Source organism: Myotis brandtii, unplaced genomic scaffold, assembly GCF_000412655.1.
Source record: "Myotis brandtii unplaced genomic scaffold, ASM41265v1 scaffold13, whole genome shotgun sequence".
NCBI lineage: Eukaryota > Metazoa > Chordata > Mammalia > Chiroptera > Vespertilionidae > Myotis > Myotis brandtii.
In genome coordinates, this window is record NW_005354595.1 from 3,640,823 (window position 1) to 3,652,524 (window position 11,702).

Consider the following 11,702-nt stretch of genomic DNA (forward strand, 5'->3'; position numbering starts at 1 on the left):
GGGAGTGAGGATACGTCAGAGAATTCACTTTTATCTCAGCTCCTGAGCCTGACAAAATTATGTTTGATATGAAAGAACGGGAATCAGAACCCCAGGCTTGCTTGTGTCTGAATTCCACAACCAACCGTGGACCACGGACAAGTCAGTCAACCTCTCCAGGCCTGATTTCTTCCACTTTTCACATCCATGATCCCTAAGCCAAGAGTTTAGCATTATAATAAACAGTCCGCTAACGATCTCATTCTTCTATTTCCACCATCTCTCATTTGGTCTCCACTCATGTGAATACAGACTGATGCAAAACATATTGCTATTCATTTTTACAGTCTGAAATGTAAATCTGAGAGACAGAGAGGGGGAGAAATCAGAGATGCCGAATTCTTTCTACACATGATACAATAAAGCTAAATAATATGGGGTTTTAATTGTTCTGCAAGGGAGCAAGAGCAATGGCTCGGTGAGCAACTCCACAATGGCCCTCTCCCTCGCTCTGCAGGGCACTGAGATGTGCGCAACCTCAAGGGCAGCCTGGCTAACCGCCCCGCATCAGTCATTCTCTTTAATGAGGCCCCTCCATTCAGACCCCATTTTCTTGTACACAATTCATTTCATTAAACGGCTGCAGCTGCAATTAGGAGTGGGAGAATCCAGGCATGTGTTTGGGTTCGAGATGTGTCTTGTGTGATTTTTCAAATACTTTGGGTTTGGCAGAAGCCGAGACACATTCTGTCAAGTTCTTGTTCCCCTTCATTTTTTAAGCCCATGTGTATTCGAGAGAAATGTGGTCCATCTGATTCTCATTCATTTTCGCTTAACTCAACAAAAAAAGTTGTCTCGGAAGAGCTAGAAAATATCCAAGCAGCAAATCCGGTCTCTTTCATGGAAGCCTTCTCAGAATCTTCCTCTCACTCCCTCCCCCCCCCCCCCCCCCCGACAGTTTGACCATCTCCATACAGGCCAAGCATTTTCTTTGTTGCCTTTGACCATTTTGAACGTCTTATGTTTCCATAAGCCTGGGATGGCCCTCACTCTGACCCTTTTCTCTGCCTTTTGACTCCTTTTCTCCATGGCCTAACTGCAAATATGGTCGTCCCCTCTTACCCACAGTTCATACCTACAGTCAACCGCTGTCCAAGGATGTTGAAAGGGAAATTCCAGGTATAAGCGCTTCCTAAGTTTTAAATTGCACACGTTCTGAATAGTGTGATGAAATCTCGTGATGTTGTGCTTTTCACACCGAGACCTGACTCATCCCTTTCTCCAACGTCTCCACACTGTACACGCTCCCCGCCTGTTAGTTAATAGCTAGTAGCCATGGAGGTTATCAGATCCACTACCGTGGTATCTCCATGCTTGTCTTCAAATCACCCTTATTTTGCTTATTAATGGTCCCAATGGTCACGAGTAGTGATGCCAGCAATTCGGATATACCAACGAGAAGCCGTAAAGTACTTCTTCTAAGTGAAAAGGTAAAAGTGCCGAGTTGATAAGGACAGGGGGGAACGGCATGCTGAGGTTGCTAAGATCTACGGTCAGAATGAAATTGTAAGGAAGGAAAAGAATTTGTACTAGTTTTGCTGTCGCACATCCATCTGCGAAAGTTACAGTCACAGTGTGTGATGAGTGCTTAGTTACGATGGAAAAGGCATTATTACATTCGTGGGTGGAGGACGTGAACAGAACATGTGTTCTGATTGGCAGAAACTTGTGGCACCAAAAAGCATTGAGCCTTTATGGAGACTTCAGCAATGGATCCCCTGAAACGAGTGACACCAAGACACCAAGCTACTTACTGCCAGTGAGAGGTGGTTATACAGACTCGGGAGTAGGTTTGGACTGAAAGATACAAAAATCACTGGAGAGGCTGTGACTGGCGATGAAGAAGCTTCCGTCATATTCCCAGAAGAGTTGAAGAAGTTGGTTAGGGCTTGGTACTATCCGTGTTTTCAGGCAGTCACGGGGGGTCTCGGAAGGTATCCCCCGTAGATAAGGGGGGACTTCGGTAACCCCACGGTCCTCTGAGCTCCTGCTAGACTTCACCTGTAGCTCTCACCAGCCTTTATTCCATTCTGCTCTGTGTCGCAGTCCTCTGTTGAGCCAGGTTAGCCAAGCCCTCACTGATGTCTGCTTTCATGGTAAGCCCTGGACCTTAATTAAAGGTCTTGACAAGAAATGACAGACAAAAATTGGCATTTGTGGGAAAGCTGTTGCCCAACACGTTAATTATCGTGCCTGTCGATGTCCCTACGTGGGCTTCCAGGTGATAAGTGAACTTGAGGCTTGAGGACGCAGAATGACAAAGGACTTCTTCCTCTGTGTGGATGAGCGCTACGGAACACAGCCTGTTCCCTTTTCGTCTTGGCTGCCAGGAAGCTAAGAAGCAGTTGATGTCCAGTCATAGCAACTGTATTGCAAGCTAGCTTCCTTCTTTTTTCTTTTTCAGGGACTTGGTTTTCTATTTCTGTATTATTAATGTTATAAGGGAGAAGAAAACCCATCCTTCACTGTCAGTCGCTTCAAAGTCTCTGTAGAACAACAGAGCAATTAAAAATAATCAGAAAGAAGCTACTCATGATAGTTTCATCTGTAGACCAGACCGAGCAGTTAGGAGTAACGGGGAAAAGTGTTGCTTTTAATCTTAGATATTTCATAAACTATTTGAATCTTTCCCCATGTACATGTATTAGTTAATATGAAATTAATTAATTTTTAAACTTAAAAATTAGTTAATTACACTTAATTGTTTCTAAAAAATAATTATTATCTCTAATTCTGACTGCCCCAGGAACACAGCCTCTGTCATTCATACTCTTCCCTGAATCTCCCTTCTCAGAGCAGAGCCCTTTGTACATAACTGGAATTCACAAGTGTCTGTTAAGTAGATGAGAAACAGGCCCAAGTGAATTGAGAAGCCAAAGACAGAGCCGCTGGCTTTGGATCTTGAGACAATGTTGGATTCAAAGCCCAGCCCTGGCTGGCCACACGGTCCTGAGATCCGGTTACTTGGATCCATCAGAGCTTCAGTTTCTTCCCCTGTAAAATGGGACTGTTTCAGGGTTGTTTTGAGGATTAACTCAGAGACAAGATGCTTAGTATTACAAATTCCCTTCCTTTTCCATATGAATATTCCTGGACAGAAAACAAACAAACAAACAAACAAAAAACACACTATGTTTTAAACAGGTAACTGACCACCGGAAGGTGCACTGCTGGGGAGCACAAGAGGAAGGAGGTGGCAGACTGGCACTGGATGGACAGTGCATGCTCTTCAGAACCACAGAAATGAGAGAAAATAGATAAAAAAGAAAATCCAAGCCCAAAGTTCTCTTCCAAGGGATGCGGTAACCCTTTCCTGGTCATAGAATCTTAGCCATCCAGGTGGAGAGAGTGGGCTGGATCACTGACTGTAACACCGGAGTGATAGAAGGCCGGACGCTGGTTCTCCACATCTAACTCGCCCGAGAGCTACAGTAGAATGGTTTTTATCAAAATGGAATGTGAGTACCTGGGACACAAGGATTTTATATGGCCCACACGGTGAAACAGTTATTATTTTCATTGTTATGCATTTACTGAATTATGGTTTGAGCTAGCACATCCAGATTGTGATATTGCACAGTATTGTTAAGTATATCTTAAAATGTCTTGAAAATGAGTAGATTTAAAGAAAAATATCAATCATTTTAGGACTGGTAGAACACATCCATGTAAAAAAAAGGGAATGCGGTTCTTGAATCACCGGAAGTGTGCGAAATACAACTTTAACATGTGGGTCTTGAGAACTCTTTGTCGTAAGGGGAGTCGTGACACTGGGCCCCTCCAGTTTGGTCCCTAAATGACTTTTCCAAAGGTTCACCAATCCCACCTACACATTCCACTCTGGCCCCACTGGGTTTCATCCAGTCGACCACCACAGCTTGCATTCTCCCACCTCATGCCTTGATCTGCCTGGATACCCCTCCTCTGCCCTCCCTCGAGCAGAATCAACCCTCTCCCTTAGGGGCTCCTTGTGCACCCCACTTGCTATGATGACCCTTGGCACCTTACACTGCAATTTTTAGGGGAGTGTCTCCTAGGCAATACCTTATTTATCTCTGTGCCCTGAGCCCCTAGGCTAGGGCATTAAATAACTTTTAAAAAGTGAAATAACTTTAAAATACCATTGAGGTCATGCTAACCCAAGGGCATAAATACTTGTTTTAATCACTGCAGATCAGAGGTCACAAAGAAAGCACGGCTTTTCTCTCCCTGCTACACTCCTGGTATACTCCAACAAGGCCAGCTCTACCTGGCGTAAGCTTTCCTGGACTCTGCATCCTCTTTCTTAGCCTGTGATTATTTTTACGATTATTTAATTAATGTCTTTCTACTGGTGATAGACTGTCAGCTCCCTGTGGGTAGGATCACATCTATCTTTGTTCACCATTGGTGTTCCCAATGCTTAGCACCAAGACAGACACACAGCTGGTCTGGCGCTCCCTAAATATCAGCCATGTACTAGTAAATGAAGGAATGAATTTCTCTCCCTACACACACACATGCACACACACACAGTTGGCCTTCTAGCACTTACATTGTTATATAGATCATTGAGGGGGCAGATACACAGAGACCAGTGTAAACTCTCTTGTTTGTTTTCCAGGCAGATTACAGCAGAACATGATACTTGCCAACCAGAAGAGGAGAGATTCAAAATGGTGAAAGGAGCATTCTCACTCACAGGGCTCAAACAACACAGAGCCAAAATAATTTTTTTAAAGTATACTCCAGCAAAAGAGTATTTCCCTAGCCAGTTTGGCTCAATGAATAGAGCGTCAACCTGTGGACTGAAGGGTCCCAGGTTTGACCCCGGGCAAGGGCATGTACCTTGGTTGTAGACTTGATCTCCAGCCCTAGTCAGGGCCTGTGCCAGAGGCAACCAATCGATGTGTCTCTCTCACATCAATGTTTCTCTGTGTGTGTGTCTCCTCCTCTCTTCCACTCTCTCTAAAACTCAATGGGAAAATATCTTCAGGTGAGGATTAACAACAACAACAAGAGTATTGACCGAGTCCTTTCAAGGATTTTCCCAGCCATCAAGAGGACTAGAACTTTAAGGACTAGAACTTTAAGAGAACTGAGGCGACCAGAGAATATATTACATACACTGACAGCTCAGAGCTGGGAGAACACCAGACCACAGGAAGAAAGAAGAAGAAAGAATCAATGTAATATTAAAATGAAGGCAAAGCCACCCTAAGAACTGCTTTTGTCTAGCCAGACAACAGATTTTCTAAAAGGATCAAACCTACTTTATGAGCTCAATGTGCAGCAGAGTTGCAGGGAGAATGAAGAAGAAAAGGCTCAGCTTTGAGAGCTAGCAGGTCCACTGCTTTTTTCCTTCCTCAGGTTGAGACTATGGCCATGTGGACAAAGTCAAGGACAGATCCAACCATCCAGATTCATCCCGATACTGCTGAACCACGGGGGACTTGCTCCATCCCCTCCTTCACATTAGGGCTAAAGAGCCTGACAAGCAGATGCAGCAAATGATGAACCCAAGCTCTCTATTGTGTTACAGGAGCGCCCAGTCTGCAGGCTGAGCCTTCCAGCTGCGTGGAAGGGCTCGCCTCCCTGCCCATCCTTGTTATGTGGCTACACAAGACCAAACAGCAAGCCTCCCCCAACCGGCATACCAAACAAAGTCCATTGGCAGCGAGCTTTGCCTTCAGATCAGTTGTTTGGCATCACGTTTTAGCTCATCTATGGTCTATTATCTCTCAGTGGTTTTCTATCCCTCATGCATTCCTGAGGCATTCGCAAATGGTGCCAACTTGGAAAATAAGCAGTGAGCCTCTTGGTACTTTGTTGAAACATCTCCTGGTTCCAGGCAACCTACACTGCTCATGCCAGTTACATACACCAGATAAGAGTCACTGGCTGGTCCCTGGGCTCCTCAAAGGCAGGGACCACTTTTCTGTTTTAATCCTCACCTGAGGACATTTTTTCCCATTGATTTTTAGAGAGAGTGAAAGGGAGGGAGGAGGAGGCAAGAGAGAGAGAGAGATATCAATGTGAGAGAGACACATTGACTGGTTGCCTCCTGCACACGTCCCAACCGGGGGCAGGGTGCGAACCCACAACTGAGATACGTGCCCTTGACCAGAAATGAAACCCGCAACCCTTCAGTCTGTGGTCTGATGTTCTACCCACTGAGCCAAACCGGTCAGAACAGGAACCACTTTTCACTTATCTGTGGGGTCCCAGTGCCAAGATTTGCGTCTGGTTTATAGTAGGACAGCAAAAGGGGAGGCTGTTCAACTATCATACAGAAACCTGGTGGCGTATGGGACGATGCTCCAACCAACTGAACTACCCAACCAGGGCACATACCTCGGTTGTGGGTTCAATCCCCAGTCAGGGCACGTCTGGGAGGCAACCACAGCCAATTAATGCTCTCTCACATTGATCTCTCTCCCTCCGTCACCTTTCTCTCTAAAAATCAATAAAAACATACCCTTAGGTGAGGATTTAAAAAATAATCGCCCTAGCTGATTTGGCTCAGTGGATAGAGCGTCGGTCTGCGGACTGAAGGGTCCCAGGTTCGATTCCAGTCAAGGGCACATGCCCAGGTTGTGGGCTTGATCTCCAGTAGGGGGTGTGCAGGAGGCAGCCAATCAATGATTCTCTCTCATCATTGATGTTTCTATCTCTCTCTCTCCATTCCTCTCTGAAATCAATAAAAATATATATTTAAAAAATAATCATCATCATCATCTTTGGCCTAGAGCTTACAAAAAGATGCCTAAGCTCTGTGGGCGTCAATATCTTTACCTATAGAATACCATGAACACCCACCACCTTATAGAATCATCATCTTTGGCCTAGAGCTTACAAAGATGCCTAAGCTCTGTGGGCATCAATATCCTCACCTATAGAATACCATGAACACCCACCACCTTATAGAATAGCTATGAGGATGGAATGTGGTAACAATGTGCATAGCGCACCAGGCCCACGCGATGCCCCATCCATTGTAGCCCTCACAATGGCCAGGTCCTCCATCAAAGCTGATGCAAGGAAAGGATGAAGTAAGTCAAAGTTTAAGTTGGTCCTTTTCTGGGAGACAAGCAAGCAAGAAAAGGGACGAACAAATGTGATTACCCATCCTGCGAGCGAGCAGTCAGACTTTCCTTTGCTATTTCTTGTCAGAGCTCACAGCCCTGTTTCAACGCCAGCCCAGCCTCATCCCAACTTCTGCTTCATCTCCCAGTGAAGTCATAACGCTGGGCCAGCTCCCTGTCTATTGACACAGAGAGCCTGTGAGTCACAAATTCAACAGGATGACTTTGCTGCGGGGTGATTGACTGGAAAATGTTCCCTCATCTGAAAAACTTTTTTCAAGCAAATGGACATGCTTATTTTTGCAACATGGAGTGGAGGCTCTTTATTTATTTGACGTTGGTCTCTGCGACATTCCAGCTGGCCCAGGGAGGGCTCCCAACGCTCACGATTTGCCTTCTGAAGTTACATATATTTTTCCTCCTCAGGCTCCTTCTCCCTTCCTGCCGACTATTATATCTAAAGCAAACAGTCCCAGCACAATAGTTAGATTGCACTTGAATTTGGTGTTTACTTGACATTTACCCACTGGCCGTGCTGGACAGCTCAGTCATTCCAGAACGCGGCTCGGCCAGCAAGCATTGTGTTCTGCCTGCGCTCGACCCCAGCAGCACGGATCCTGGAAGAGCTAGATGGAGCCTTGGGAAGTTATTTGTGCTGCTAGGTTTTACTCTGACGGCTGAATTGGTGCGTGTTAGTGGGGAGGCGGCATCAGTGTCTTCAGTTTTCCCAGGAAACATCTTCTTTCGCCACACAGGGCAGATGGGTTATGCTGACACCACTCTCTTCCTTAAAATCCAACTCACACACAGCCACAGTCTTCATTCTAAAACAGATCTCCTCAAGTCCCTGGTGCTAAATCTTAGCACTGGGCACAGATCACTAATTTGATGAGCTGAGTCCCAGCTCTTCCACTTCCTCCTCTGTATAATAGACTTACTAATACGGACCTCGCAGGATCCTTGTAGGCATAACATATGCAAAAAACCTAGAGCAGGAGGAAGGTCTTAGAGAGTCCTGAACACGCGTTCCTCCTCCCCTCCTGAGGTCCATGACTCTGGCTTCAAGAAGGAAAGGGGCATTAGTAAGGGCAGGTTGGAGGGGTTCCTGTGTCAGTTCCATGCAGGAAGGAGGCTTGGACTTGGCTGGGGCCCAGGACACGTATTTCATAGCCCCATCTCTGCCCGTGTGTGGCATGGGGAAGTCACCCCCACTCCTGAGGCCTCTGTTTCCATGTGTGCGAAGTGGAAGCCTCCAGTTACATTCCAACATTGAATCAGGAGGGAGTCCAAACACTGCCTAGCCCCAAAGCTGATATATGCAGATGCCAGTATTTAAAAGGCCTATCAGCCCAACCAGCATGGCTCAGTGGTTGAGTGTCAACCTATGAACTAGGTGGTCACAGTTCAATTCCAGGTCAGGACACATACCGGGGTTGTGGGCTCGATCCCCACAATTCCGGGTCAGGACACATACCGGGGTTGTGGGCTCGATCCCCAGTGTGGGCTGTGCATGAGGCAGCCAATCAATGCTTCTCTCTTATCATTGATGTTTCTATCTCTCTCTCTCCCTCTCTCTTCCTCTCTGAAATCAGTAAAAAATTTCTATTAACATGGATGTCTGTGGTACATTGCTAAGTGAAAATAAAATTTACAAAACTGTGTGAAATGGTAATTGGTATTTTAAAAACAAATTTTAATATTTTCATATATGCATAAAAATTCTGAAAATTTATATCTGGATTGGTAGGATTTGGAAAATAAGCAAGCATTAATTTTTGAAATCAGAAACTTAACTTTAAAAAGTAACACAATAAAAGGATCACAGGATTTTGTTTAAGCATGATGTACTAAACAAATGTGTTTGTGTGGGGGTTGTTTTTTTTTAAATTGATTTTAGAGAGAAAGAAAGGGAGGGAGGGAGGAGGGAGAGAAACATTGATTTGCTCTTCCATTTACTCATGCATTCATTAGTTGTTTCTTGTATGTGCCCTGACCAGGGATCAAACCCACAACCTTTGCATAATGGGACGATGCTCTAACCAACTGAGCTACCCAGCAAGGGCACAAATGTGTTTTCTGATGCTCCTTTGAAACCCCATTCAAGTGATCATAAGGAAACTGAAAAGACAAAACTGACCAGGACAGAGTGGGAGCTGGGAAGCAGATGGACAAACTGTCTATAAACTCAGGTCAGAGAAAGTGGGAAATGAAGCGACTGATTTTAAAGTGCCGGACCCTTGGAAGCCCCACATTACCCTGAAAGTAAGGTATGTGTGGCAATGAAAACAAGATTATCGATTGAAAGTCTATATAAGCAGCAGTTGGAAAAATCCATCCATCCATCCATCCATCCATCCATCCATCCATCCAGTTAGGCGCTAAGATTCCTCCCCAGCCTGATGCAGCTGGGTGACTGCTTTTCCCCTCAACTTGGGCAGAAAATCACAGGTTTACTCTCTGGAGAACTTGATGGAAGAACTCTGGGGGCAGCGGAGCCTGCACAGCTGAGGACAGGGGCAAACAAGGACCCCTGAAGGCTGCACAGAGAGTAGTGATGCCGCCTTCCCTGTGCGGGCTCCAGGAACACTGGCTGCCTCACTGACTGAGCTGCACAGCCCTGGGCCTGCCACTGAACCACTCTACACTGTAGCTTTTAACTGGAACATGGGGTTCACTTGTTTTATTTTGTTGTTATTTTTTAGTGGAAGCAAAGCTTATTGAGAGAATCCAGTCCTGGAAAAGGTGCAGCTGGGGTTCCAAAAACAGGCCAGTGTCCAGAACTTCCGTTCCATGCTGTAGCCGGGTGTAGTTCAGCATTCAAGCTCATTAAAGCCTATTATTCCATGTGTGGAGGCTCACATGGCCATAAGCCACCAGGGCACAGGGGAGTATATCCCCTGCCATAGGAGCCAGGAACCCAGTGAGAGAGAGAGAGAGAGAGAGAGAGAGAGAGAGTCGGGTGCACTTATTAAACAAATATCTATTGCATACCTCTTATGTACCGGCAAACCACAGTATGTTCTGGAGTAAGAGTGAGGCAGGCAGGGTCTTTGCCCCTTGAAGCCCGCCTTCTAGTGCACCACTGGCAGCACCCGCCTCAGAGGGGAAAGGAGTTAGTGCCTATGAAGTGCTTAGCACACTGCTTGGTTCAGCGTCTGACAGTCATGATGTTAATTATTAATCCAAATGTCCATGCTTCCTCCGCTTCCTGAAGGGAGAACACAACGACTCCTTCCAGGACTCTCCCAGGAAGGACGAGGTTAGAACATGGCCGACACAGTCAACCAGCATATAATTCTTCAATGGTGATCTTGACTTCGAAATGCCCCTCTGTCCAACCTAACTCTTGACTGGCTGAGGAAGGGATCAGGTCACTTGCCGTTGTTCTAGATTTGACACAACCAAAAGAAAAGGCCTTGGCAAGTCCTGGCACGAACCCAGGAAGTGTGATTCCCACGTAAATTTGCACCTGGCCCTACTTAACAGTATCTCTGTGAGGTTTTAGCTGAGCCTGGTCCTTGGTTGTTGCATCTGTAGGGACGTTGGGGTGTGAAGGGGCAAAGAAAACACTGTGAGAAAGCGTGTTAGTCTTCAGATCCAGAACTGAATCAGCTCCCAACGTGTGGTACTGCAGAATGGTTCAAACTGGGATAACCAAGTCAGGTTTCCTTGCTGGAGGGGAGAAATAACAACGGCAGCTTTCACATCCTTTATCTCAATCCTCAAAACAGCTTTGTGAGGCGAGGACATTCATAACCCCAATTTACAGACAGGGAAAGTAGAGAGCAGCTAGATGACATAACTTGCCCAAGGTCATCTGGCTAGTAAGAGGTAGCACAGGGCCTGGAATCCAAATTTAGGGGTGGCTGTCCCAGCCATCTCCCCCAGAGTCTCTACACTACTTTTTTTTTTTAAGTTTATATTTTTCTTTTTTACACCAAACAACAAATGGAACAAACATGGTTGTCTTTTCACTACTTTTTTTGTTTGTTTGTTTAAAGTATTACATGTCTCCTTCCCTCCCCGCCCCCTCCCCCATTGACCCACTCCCATACCGGAGGGCAAGCCCCACCGCCTCCAGTCTGTGTCCATTGGTTATGCTAATATGCATGCATACAAGTCCTTTGGTTGCTTCTATCTCTACACTACTTTCATCCTAGCCATTCCTTCTTCTTCCTTAACCCAGTGAATTCTGCCAAGACCCTCCCTTCACTGAGCTATAGCTAAAGGGTGCAAAGAATTCAACTCAGATAATGACACTGTAATCTGCACTCAGCCCAAAGATAGCGTCTTGGCTTTAAAGAAGCCCCAAAAGAGTTTCTATTTCCGTGGAAAACCGAGTTTGTTGAATGAAACACAGAACACTGAAATCCAACAGTTCTGTATTTCCCATAAACATATCACTTTGAGCGCTTTGCTGGGTGAAAGCGGCAACCAGAAAAATTCATCAGTAACTGACAACACAGACTGAGTACCGTCTTCGAGTAGATTACAGTCTTGAATCCCTATTATAATTCTGGGAATGCCACTAAGATTAGGCAACTATTCCAGGGCTTCCTCTCCTAAGATGTTTCTGATAATCCATTGCATTACATTTGA